The sequence below is a fragment of the Salvelinus alpinus genome, chromosome 2 (genome assembly GCF_045679555.1).
Source record: "Salvelinus alpinus chromosome 2, SLU_Salpinus.1, whole genome shotgun sequence".
NCBI lineage: Eukaryota > Metazoa > Chordata > Actinopteri > Salmoniformes > Salmonidae > Salvelinus > Salvelinus alpinus.
Window position 1 is genome coordinate 93,030,776 of NC_092087.1, and position 13,339 is coordinate 93,044,114.

Below are 13,339 nucleotides of genomic sequence, written 5' to 3' on the forward strand. Positions count from 1 at the left end.
TTAGTTAAAATCTGCTTTATTTGTTTCAATGAGCCCTGGAGATACTGACATGTTGATGACCAGAAACAAATGAGTTGAAGAGAAACATGCATTCAACTGATTGGTTAGAAAACATATTAAGTCTATGTTCAACTGATCTATAAGGCACTTACAACTATAAATCACACATAGCGACAAAGTACAAGAAAAGTACGAGTACACAGAGATGGCCAGAGATGGAAAGGGATCTTCTTCACATTAAAATGGGATGACAAATACATCTAGCCAACTATGAATCACTTTTTCCAAATGTTGTTTACAGTTCAGTCATTTAGCAGATGTTCTTATCCAGAGCGACTTGCAGGAGGAATTAGGTGCCTTACTCAAGGGCACATCGGCAGATTAGTCTGCTTACGGATTCAAACCAGCAACCTTTCAGTTACTGGCCTAACAATCTCAACAGCTAGGATATCTGCCGCCACCTTTTCATCAACAATGGACACATGCATTTTCGGAAAAGTATTTTACTGCTATGTATAACAAATGTACATAACAACGTACAAATCAGTAATTTATTCAATCGTTTTGTGTGACTGACTAAGAAGTGTTTGCTAATTGTAGGAGTCATGCTTCAGTATCCCTCTATACTTCCTGTTTCTTCAAGTTCAGAAGCACCATGATAGAAACAAAAAATAAAACAGGGACAAAGACATAAACCTTCCATAGATGTTGTTGAAGGAAACGGTCTGTGGCCACCTTCAGTTTCACTCCAACGGCGATTCCAATGACCAACGTCAACAATCCAACAGTAATCACCATCGGCCCACAATCTGGCATATCAGGAGCTGTGACACACATACACACCGAGTATTAATCATTTAGAATCTGCTGCATATTACAGTATTCACGTCACGATCGTCTTGCGGAGAGAGAGTAGACCAAGGCGCGGCGTGTGCAAAATACATTCTCTTTTATTGTAGAGAAAGGAAAACAACACGCAACGAACACTATAACAAACTGAAACAAAACAACAAACTAATCGTGAAGCTATAGACGTAAGTGCACATACAGGCTACAAACGTACAACATAGACAATTACCCACATAGACCTAGTGCCTATGGCTGCCTTAAATATGGCTCCCAATCAGAGACAATTAATGACATCTGTCTCTGATTGAGAACCATTCAGGCAACCATAGACACAGCTAGACACCAATACTAAACACAAACCCATCTACTCTACATAACCCCCTAAACCATCCAACCACCCTAGACACTACAAAAACACATACATTCCCCATGTCACACCCTGACCTAACTAAAATAATAAAGAAAACCAAGAACACTAAGGCCAGGGTGTGACAATTCACTTGTCATTTAATGATACTTGAAAGAATAAAAACAGAACAAGTGGTTGTCTTTTCCTTTGGCATCTCTGTCAGTTCTATGTTCCCCATTCTGTTACACTGCAATAGTACAGCATCAATACTGAACTGTCCTCTCCTATAGGATAGGGAAGCTGTTACACTACAATAGTACAGCATCAATACTGAACTGTCCTCTCCTATAGGATAGGGAAGCTGTTACACTACAATAGTACAGCATCACTACTGAACTGTCCTCTCCTATAGGATAGGGAAGCTGTTACACTGCAATAGTACAGCATCACTACTGAACTGTCCTCTCCTATAGGATAGGGAAGCTGTTACACTACAATAGTACAGCATCAATACTGAACTGTCCTCTCCTATAGGATAGGGAAGCTGTTATATTACAATAGTACAGCATCACTACTGAACTGTCCTCTCCTATAGGATAGGGAAGCTGTTACACTACAATATTACAGCATCACTACTGAACTGTCCTCTCCTATAGGATAGGGAAGCTGTTACACTGCAATAGTACAGCATCACTACTGAACTGTCCTCTCCTATAGGATAGGGAAGCTGTTACACTACAATAGTACAGCATCACTACTGAACTGTCCTCTCCTATAGGATAGGGAAGCTGTTACACTGCAATAGTACAGCATCACTACTGAACTGTCCTCTCCTATAGGATAGGGAAGCTGTTACACTACAATAGTACAGCATCACTACTGAACTGTCCTCTCCTATTGGATAGGGAAGCTGTTACACTACAATAGTACAGCATCACTACTGAACTGTCCTCTCCTATATGATGTGGAAGCTGTTACACTACAATAGTACAGCATCACTACTGAACTGTCCTCTCCTATATGATGTGGAAGCTGTTACAATACAATAGTACAGCATCACTACTGAACTGTCCTCTCCTGTATGATAGGGAAGATGGTACACTACAACAGTACAGCATCACTACTGAACTGTCCTCTCCTATAGGATAGGGAAGCTGTTACACTACAATAGTACAACATCACTACTGAACTGTCCTCTCCTATAGGATAGGGAAGCTGTTACACTACAATAGTACAGCATCACTACTGAACTGTCCTCTCCTATATGATAGGGAAGCTGTTAAACTACAATAGTACAGCATCACTACTGAACTGTCCTCTTCTCTATGATGGGGAAGCTGTTACACTACAATAGTACAGCATCACTACTGAACTGTCCTCTCCTATAGGTTAGGGAAGCTGTTAAACTACAATAGTACAGCATCACTACTGAACTGTCCTCTTCTCTATGATGGGGAAGCTGTTACACTACACTAGTACAGCATCACTACTGAACTGTCCTCTCATATAGGATAGGGAAGCTGTTACACTACAATAGTACAGCATCAATACTGAACTGTCCTCTCTTATAGGGTAGGGGAGCTGTTACACTACAATAGTACAGCATCAATACTGAACTGTCCTCTCTTATAGGGTAGGGAAGCTGTTATATTACAATAGTACAGCATCACTACTGAACTGTCCTCTCCTATATGATAGGGAAGCTGTTACACTACAATAGTACAGCATCAATACTGAACTGTCCTCTCTTATAGGGTAGGGAAGCTGTTACACTACAATAGTACAGCATCACTACTGAACTGTCCTCTCCTATATGATAGGGAAGCTGTTACACTACAACAGTACAGCATCACTGCTGAACTGTCCTCTCCTATAGGATAGGGAAGCTGTTACACTACAACAGTACAGCATCACTACTGAACTGTCCTCTCCTATAGGATAGGGAAGCTGTTACACTACAATAGTACAGCATCACTACTGAACTGTCCTCTCCTATAGGATAGGGAAGCTGTTACACTACAATAGTACAGCATCAATACTGAACTGTCCTCTCTTATAGGGTAGGGAAGCTGTTATATTACAATAGTACAGCATCACTACTGAACTGTCCTCTCCTATAGGATAGGGAAGCTGTTACACTACAATAGTACAGCATCACTACTGAACTGTCCTCTCCTGTATGATAGGGAAGCTGTTACACTACAATAGTACAGCATCACTACTAAACTGTCCTCTCCTCTATGATAGGGAAGCTGTTACACTACAATAGTACAGCATCAATACTGAACTGTCCTCTCCTATATGATAGGGAAGCTGTTACACTGCAACAGTACAGCATCAATACTGAACTGTCCTCTCCTATAGGATAGGGAAGCTGTTACACTACAATAGTACAGCATCACTACTGAACTGTCCTCTCCTATAGGATAGGGAAGCTGTTACACTACAATAGTACAGCATCACTACTGAACTGTTCTCTTCTATAGGATAGGGAAGCTGTTACACTACAATAGTACAGCATCACTACTGAACTGTCCTCTCCTATATGATAGGGAAGCTGTTACACTACAATAGTACAGCATCACTACTGAACTGTCCTCTCCTATAGGATAGGGAAGCTGTTACACTACAATAGTACAGCATCACTACTGAACTGTCCTCTCCTATAGGATAGGGAAGCTGTTACACTACAATAGTACAGCATCACTACTGAACTGTCCTCTCCTATAGGATAGGGAAGCTGTTACACTACAATAGTACAGCATCACTACTGAACTGTCCTCTCCTATAGGACAGGGAAGCTGTTACACTACAACAGTACAGCATCACTACTGAACTGTCCTCTCCTATAGGATAGGGAAGCTGTTACACTACAATAGTACAGCATCACTACTGAACTGTCCTCTCCTATAGGATAGGGAAGCTGTTACACTACAATAGTACAGCATCACTACTGAACTGTCCTCTCCTATATGACAGGGAAGCTGTTACACTACAATAGTACAGCATCACTACTGAACTGTCCTCTCCTATAGGATAGGGAAGCTGTTACACTGCAATAGTACAGCATCACTACTGAACTGTCCTCTCCTATAGGATAGGGAAGCTGTTACACTACAATAGTACAGCATCACTACTGAACTGTCCTCTCCTATAGGATAGGGAAGCTGTTACACTGCAATAGTACAGCATCACTACTGAACTGTCCTCTCCTATAGGATAGGGAAGCTGTTACACTACAATAGTACAGCATCACTACTGAACTGTCCTCTCCTATTGGATAGGGAAGCTGTTACACTACAATAGTACAGCATCACTACTGAACTGTCCTCTCCTATATGATGTGGAAGCTGTTACACTACAATAGTACAGCATCACTACTGAACTGTCCTCTCCTATATGATGTGGAAGCTGTTACAATACAATAGTACAGCATCACTACTGAACTGTCCTCTCCTGTATGATAGGGAAGATGGTACACTACAACAGTACAGCATCACTACTGAACTGTCCTCTCCTATAGGATAGGGAAGCTGTTACACTACAATAGTACAACATCACTACTGAACTGTCCTCTCCTATAGGATAGGGAAGCTGTTACACTACAATAGTACAGCATCACTACTGAACTGTCCTCTCCTATATGATAGGGAAGCTGTTAAACTACAATAGTACAGCATCACTACTGAACTGTCCTCTTCTCTATGATGGGGAAGCTGTTACACTACAATAGTACAGCATCACTACTGAACTGTCCTCTCCTATAGGTTAGGGAAGCTGTTAAACTACAATAGTACAGCATCACTACTGAACTGTCCTCTTCTCTATGATGGGGAAGCTGTTACACTACACTAGTACAGCATCACTACTGAACTGTCCTCTCATATAGGATAGGGAAGCTGTTACACTACAATAGTACAGCATCAATACTGAACTGTCCTCTCTTATAGGGTAGGGGAGCTGTTACACTACAATAGTACAGCATCAATACTGAACTGTCCTCTCTTATAGGGTAGGGAAGCTGTTATATTACAATAGTACAGCATCACTACTGAACTGTCCTCTCCTATATGATAGGGAAGCTGTTACACTACAATAGTACAGCATCAATACTGAACTGTCCTCTCTTATAGGGTAGGGAAGCTGTTACACTACAATAGTACAGCATCACTACTGAACTGTCCTCTCCTATATGATAGGGAAGCTGTTACACTACAACAGTACAGCATCACTGCTGAACTGTCCTCTCCTATAGGATAGGGAAGCTGTTACACTACAACAGTACAGCATCACTACTGAACTGTCCTCTCCTATAGGATAGGGAAGCTGTTACACTACAATAGTACAGCATCACTACTGAACTGTCCTCTCCTATAGGATAGGGAAGCTGTTACACTACAATAGTACAGCATCAATACTGAACTGTCCTCTCTTATAGGGTAGGGAAGCTGTTATATTACAATAGTACAGCATCACTACTGAACTGTCCTCTCCTATAGGATAGGGAAGCTGTTACACTACAATAGTACAGCATCACTACTGAACTGTCCTCTCCTGTATGATAGGGAAGCTGTTACACTACAATAGTACAGCATCACTACTAAACTGTCCTCTCCTCTATGATAGGGAAGCTGTTACACTACAATAGTACAGCATCAATACTGAACTGTCCTCTCCTATATGATAGGGAAGCTGTTACACTGCAACAGTACAGCATCAATACTGAACTGTCCTCTCCTATAGGATAGGGAAGCTGTTACACTACAATAGTACAGCATCACTACTGAACTGTCCTCTCCTATAGGATAGGGAAGCTGTTACACTACAATAGTACAGCATCACTACTGAACTGTTCTCTTCTATAGGATAGGGAAGCTGTTACACTACAATAGTACAGCATCACTACTGAACTGTCCTCTCCTATATGATAGGGAAGCTGTTACACTACAATAGTACAGCATCACTACTGAACTGTCCTCTCCTATAGGATAGGGAAGCTGTTACACTACAATAGTACAGCATCACTACTGAACTGTCCTCTCCTATAGGATAGGGAAGCTGTTACACTACAATAGTACAGCATCACTACTGAACTGTCCTCTCCTATAGGATAGGGAAGCTGTTACACTACAATAGTACAGCATCACTACTGAACTGTCCTCTCCTATAGGACAGGGAAGCTGTTACACTACAACAGTACAGCATCACTACTGAACTGTCCTCTCCTATAGGATAGGGAAGCTGTTACACTACAATAGTACAGCATCACTACTGAACTGTCCTCTCCTATAGGATAGGGAAGCTGTTACACTACAATAGTACAGCATCACTACTGAACTGTCCTCTCCTATATGACAGGGAAGCTGTTACACTACAATAGTACAGCATCACTACTGAACTGTCCTCTCCTATATGATAGGGAAGCTGTTACACTACAACAGTACAGCATCACTACTGAACTGTCCTCTCCTATAGGATAGGGAAGCTGTTACACTACAATAGTACAGCATCACTACTGAACTGTCCTCTCCTATAGGATAGGGAAGCTGTTACACTGCAATAGTACAGCATCACTACTGAACTGTCCTCTCCTATAGGATAGGGAAGCTGTTACACTACAATAGTACAGCATCACTACTGAACTGTCCTCTTCTATAGGATAGGGAAGCTGTTACACTACAATAGTACAGCATCACTACTGAACTGTCCTCTTCTATAGGATAGGGAAGCTGTTACACTACAATAGTACAGCATCACTACTGAACTGTCCTCTCCTATAGGATAGGGAAGCTGTTACACTACAATAGTACAGCATCACTACTGAACTGTCCTCTCCTATAGGATAGGGAAGCTGTTACACTACAATAGTACAGCATCACTACTGAACTGTCCTCTCCTATATGATAGGGAAGCTGTTACACTACAATAGTACAGCATCACTACTGAACTGTCCTCTCCTATAGGATAGGGAAGCTGTTACACTGCAATAGTACAGCATCACTACTGAACTGTCCTCTCCTATAGGATAGGGAAGCTGTTACACTGCAATAGTACAGCATCACTACTGAACTGTCCTCTCCTATAGGATAGGGAAGCTGTTATATTACAATAGTACAGCATCACTACTGAACGGTCCTCTCCTATTGGACAGGGAAGCTGTTATATTACAATAGTACAGCATCACTACTGAACGGTCCTCTCCTATAGGATAGGGAAGCTGTTATATTACAATAGTACAGCATCACTACTGAACGGTCCTCTCCTATTGGACAGGGAAGTTTGGGTAAAGCACTCGCCTGAAGTCGTCATGTTGTTGTACTTTTCCTCTGTTGTTGATCCTGAACTCAATTCAACTCAATGAAGAGGGTGTCTACAATAAAGCACAGAAATTAGACAACGAAGTGAGGTTGTTTACTAGTTAAACAATGAACATAGAACAGAATATACATAGAAAATAGAACAGAATAAACATAAAACATAGAACAAAATAAACATAGATCACAGAGAAGAATACACATAGAACATAATAAACATAGAAAATAGAACAGAATACACATAGATCATAGAGAAGAATAAAGATAGAACATAATAAACACAGAACATAATTAACATAGAACAGAATAAACACAGGACAGAAGATTATACATATAGAACAGAATAAACATAGAACACAATAACAGATTAAACAGAACAGACTGTTTCACAATAAACAACGAGTCTATTGATTCATCCTTGCTTCAATCAAAGTAAAATAATTTAAAAATCCCCATTAAAATCCTTCAGTTTAAGTTAAAGATACTGTGTGTGTTGTTTTGCATGGGCTGCTTCTCAAACTCAGAACGGAAGAACATACGCACGTCCAAGCACTTTCCGCAGGCGCTGGAGTTGTAGGCAAACTCATGGAAAAGTGTGCAGCGCTTTCCTTTCTGTTTTCCACTGCTTCTCAATCTACCAAATCCGCCTATATCGGATATCTGCATCTGCGGTGGAGGAAGGTGGCGGAGATATAGCGGTGTTTGTCAGACCATGAGGCATCCCGAAAATCGGTCTTCTCACTAAAACGGCTGTAGCGTCCGAACGGTTTGGCCTACAAACGATGTTCTTCGTTTTGCTCTACGACCCCCACAAGTGTTACCAGACTCGCCTGAAGTCTGTACCGCCGATGTGCCAACTTCTGTCTGTAGCGTCTGAATGGTTTGGACTACAAACTAATATGACTCCGCTATGGCAAGGGGAGATTCTCACAAGCACGATGGTATGTGACGGGACTCATCTAAAGTAACTGGTACCATTTTTAAAAAAATAATGGAAGAATGTAGCAGTACTTGGGACGTTAACGTGTATCCTTTCATACACATTGTTCAGGTATCCTTGATTCAAATAGATTTTTCATGAAACTTAATCATTCAACACCTACCTGTTACTTTGTCTCGTTTGTCTCTGCTGCCTCAGTTGATGATATTGTGATGGTGAAGATTTAAGTTTCATTTTCCCTGACCTGAAACCAAGATGAGAGGCACCACCCCCATTCATAGTTCACTACTGCTTAGTGACAGATACAAACCATTATTAACACAGGACAATAACACAAACAGTACAGTTATCACTACACCAACCTACTGCTTAGTGACAGATACAACCCATTACTAACACAGGACAATAACACAAACAGTACAGTTATCACTACACCAACCTACTGCTTAGTGACAGATACAAACCATTACTAACACAGGACAATAACACAAACAGTACAGTTATCACTACACCAACCTACTGCTTAGTGACAGATACAAACCATTATTAACACAGGATAACAACCCATTATTAACAGAGGACAATAACACAAACAGTACAGTTATCACTACACCAACCTACTGCTTAGTGACAGATACAAACCATTACTAACACAGGATAACAACCCATTACTAACACAGGATAATAACACATTACTAACACAGGACAATAACACAAACAGTACAGTTATCACTACACCAACCTGGAAGTCCCCTTCAGTCACAGTTTTTGTTCTAAAATGAAGGGATGTCCAATAGAACGTTATTTTCACTTTGTTGCTTTTCTCATGTACTCACTATCTCCTCTTGTATTTGTTAGAGAGATCTGTAGTCACATGATATATTAATATCATTCTGTTAGAGAGATCTGTAGTGACATGGTCTATTAATATAATTCTGTTAGAGATCTGTAGTCACATGGTATATTAATATCATTCCGTTAGAGAGATCTGTAGTCACATGATATATTAATATCATTCTGTTAGAGAGTTCTGTAGTGACATGGTCTATTAATATAATTCTGTTAGAGATCTGTAGTCACATGGTATATTAATATCATTCCGTTAGAGAGATCTGTAGTCACATGGTATATTAATATCATTCCGTTAGAGAGATCTGTAGTCACATGGTATATTAATATCATTCCGTTAGAGAGACCTGTAGTGACATGGTATATTAATGTCATTCTGTTAGAGAGATCTGTAGTCACATGGTATATTAATATCATTCTGTTAGGGAGACCTGTAGTCACATGGTGAATTAATATCATTCTGTTAGAGAGACCTGTAGTCACATGGTATATTAATATCATTCTGTTAGATCTGTAGTAACATGGTATATTAATATCATTCTGTTAGAGAGATCTGTAGTCACATGGTATATTAACTCACTCTGGAGCATTAGAGGGGCGTGTCCTTACAGGTGTTTATCTGGTGTTGTCTTGACAACTGGCACAGGTAATTTGAGATAATACAAGGTTTAGATTCTTTGAGGTAAGAGACCCAGGAGGGAGGGAAGGTGACCTCACATACTTACTACGGCACCAGTCTAGAATGTGTGTAGCCAACAAGTGTTGGTTCACCTGAGAGAGAGAAGGACTGGAGCACACAGCAATAGGAATATTACGTGAGTGTTTAGATGACTTGCTGCACGGCTTGCTGATATACACACACATACACACACACACACACACACACACACACACACACACACACACACACACACACACACACACACACACACACACACACACACACACACACACACACACACACACACACACACACACACACACACACACACACACTCACACACACACCCTGAAACACCACAGTTTGTGATTTCCTCATTCAGTAATAGTATTTTCCATAACTTCCTCAGTGTGGTGTGATAACATTACTTGTTGTGAGAGTCTCCTTTTCCCCGGCTGAGCTGAGATGGACGTGCGTCTGAGTAAGTTCTGAACTTTCCTTGACTTGCTTATTTCCTTATATTAAACAATACTAAAGATCACTAAATATCCTGTTGTAGTGCCTTGCTCAGGCCAAACTCCAATGTGGAGAATGTTACATAGCAGAACAAAACTCCAATGACTACATTTCCCACCTCACCAGCCAGTTTCACTGGGGGGAGAACCCAGAGGAGTATCAGCAAAGGATCATGGGAGACAGAGTCCAGAGACAACTGCTGACTTCCTACAAAGAGAAGCTGGCCAGAGCTGCACAGAGTACTCCTGTGATTCAGAGACCTACAGTGGGTGAGTGACTCATCATAAAGCAACATACTACATTTCATATTGGCCCCTATATATCTGGTATGATTTAGCTCTTTAATGGTGTGGTTAGTATTTAGTCAGGGTAATCTGATCCTAGGACAGCCATTAGGACCTGTATTAAAGCTGTACTGTAGTTCCACCTTACTCTTTAATGGTTTGGTTAGTATTTAGTCAGGGTAATCTGATCCTAGGACAACCATTAGGACCTGTATTAAAGCTGTACTGTAGTTCCACCTTACTCTTTAATGGTTTGGTTAGTATTTAGTCAGGGCCATCTGATCCTAGGACAGGCATTAGGACCTGTATGAAAGTTGTACTGTAGTTTCACCTTACTCTTTTAAAGGATACAGTATGTGGACATTCCCACACCTTGATTGCCCCTATCCATTTCTATCAGGCCCCCTTCATAGGTCAAAAACACAAAACTGACCTTTTCTGATGTATATACATGGAAGGATTTTGGTGATGGATCATGTTTCTTGATGCGATTATCGAACTTTAATTATGAATCATTTGGAAGTGAATAAAATCCCAATAAAGAGAGAAAAGAAACAGAGAATATATTGATTATTTTAAAGAGAGATGAAACTCTCATATTCATCACCAGTGCTAACCTACTTCTGTGAAGTCAGTCCTGATATGGGTCTGAACCTGTTAGTCATGAAGGGATTAAAACATCCGGATGAGATTCATCCAGAAATATCTTTCCCTGATTTTCATCTGACCAAGTATTCAGATATTGTGTGACGAGAGTTACAGCCCAGGCCACTGAATTAAAGGCCTTTATCCTACCCTGTAAAGTCCTTAAAAATAACATTAACCAGCATTTATGACTAGTTCACCAAAAACACATGATCAGATAATCCTGATTCAACCCATGGTTGCATCAACGTTGTTTCCACGTCATTTCAAGCAAACAACGATTGGTTTTGTAAAAAGTGGATGACGTGAAAGGCATTTCGTTGTGTTTTCACCTGACCTTTAACTTAAATTCAATTATTTAAAGTATTCAGATATTGTGTGACAGGAGTTATGGCCAGGCCAATGATAAGCCTCTATCCTGTAAAACCATCACAATGTACAATAACAACAACAATAACAACAACATGACCAGTGTTTAAGTTGGACATCGGGTGGTGCCAGAACAGAACATGACCAGTGTTTAAGTTGTACATCGGGTGGTGCCAGAACAGAACATGACCAGTGTTTAAGTTGGACATCGGGTGGTGCCAGAACAGAACATGACCAGTGTTTAAGTTGTACATTGGGTGGTGCCAGAACAGAACATGACCAGTGTTTAAGTTGTACATCGGGTGGTGCCAGAACAGAACATGACCAGTGTTTAAGTTGTACATCGGGTGGTGCCAGAACAGAACATGACCAGTGTTTAAGTTGTACATCGGGTGGTGCCAGAACAGAACATGACCAGTGTTTACGTTGTACATCGGGTGGTGCCAGAACAGAAAATGACCTGAGGGGCTCTGAGGTAACGGAACAGATTAAAAAATATATTTCCTTTATAATAAAGCATTGCACATCATAGCATTTGCATCGTGGCATAAAGCATTAAAGTAGAGTTACACTTACAGAAGTTGCACTCATGGCGTTTATACATTTTTACTTTGGTCCGGGAAGAAATGCCTTTTATGAACACATTTCATGCAATTCTAACTCATTTTATATGGCTGGAGACGAGCAGAATATTTTTTCCGCATAAAGATCTAAATGACAGGCTACTTTGACACTGGCAAACTGAGGTCAATAAAGTAAACTTGTCTTGACTATATCAATAACCTAGGCCTAGGTGTGACATACTGTACAATATGAGGAGGAAATGATAGTCCTAGAAAACAGTGGAGGCTGCTGAGGGGAGGACGGCACATAATAATGTCTGGAACGGAGCAAATGGAATGGCAACAAACACCTGGAAACCATGTGTTTGATGTATTTGATACGTTCCACTGATTCCGCTCCAGCCATTAACACAAACCCGTCCTCCCTAATTTAAGGTGCCACCAACCTCCTGAGCTAGAAAATCTTTCCACTTTCCCTGACTCACTCAATGATGCACAGCTCACTCATTGGAGATGGCCAATAGTCTCTTGCCAAAAGCCTCTCTCTTTTGTAATACTTTGTAAAACAATGTTTGCTCATTAGGCCTACTTGGAAGTTTATACAATATTTTGTTAGCCTACAGTCAGAGTAGAGTCTTCTGTTTTAAGCAGGAGACATTTGCTTTCCAACCTGTGTTTTCCTGCGATTGTAGCCTATTTGAAATACTGGGAAAGGTTTGTTCTGGCTGCATGCTGTTTACTGACAGATTTGCAGCGCGTTCCTGGGTTAGGTCTATATGCCTTATGATTGGGCTACACAAACACAATCCACAGCTAGTCTATTGTTTAAAGAAGCTATTGTTCCTCTGTGGCTAAATTATAGACCTACTCCTGGTGTAGTATTCAGAATAATTGAATTTCTTTCTGAACAGAAAGCAGTAATTTTATAACTTCGGCAAATGTATTTAAATGAATCAGGGGTGCTGCAGCTCCTCCAGCACCTTGCCGCGGTATGATTCTA

General features: G+C 40.7%; 1 protein-coding gene and 1 long non-coding RNA gene across 2 annotated transcripts in view; one reads left to right on the forward strand and one right to left on the reverse strand.

The window, feature by feature from the left end:
* LOC139568288 (uncharacterized) lies at window positions 1–9,026 on the reverse strand. Its single transcript, XR_011673566.1, has 3 exons — window positions 8,616–9,026; window positions 7,495–7,568; window positions 1–824 (listed from the first exon to the last, which is right to left on the reverse strand). It is a non-coding gene; the product is annotated as an uncharacterized lncRNA (long non-coding RNA).
* Window positions 8,063–13,339, forward strand: part of LOC139568270 (uncharacterized) — a 20,138-nt gene continuing 14,861 nt past the window's right edge. Inside the window, exons 1-3 of the mRNA XM_071390019.1 lie at window positions 8,063–8,453; window positions 10,372–10,443; window positions 10,605–10,747. The gene's annotated coding sequence lies outside the window, so the exon portion shown is untranslated. The remainder of the gene's footprint in view (window positions 8,454–10,371; window positions 10,444–10,604; window positions 10,748–13,339) is intronic.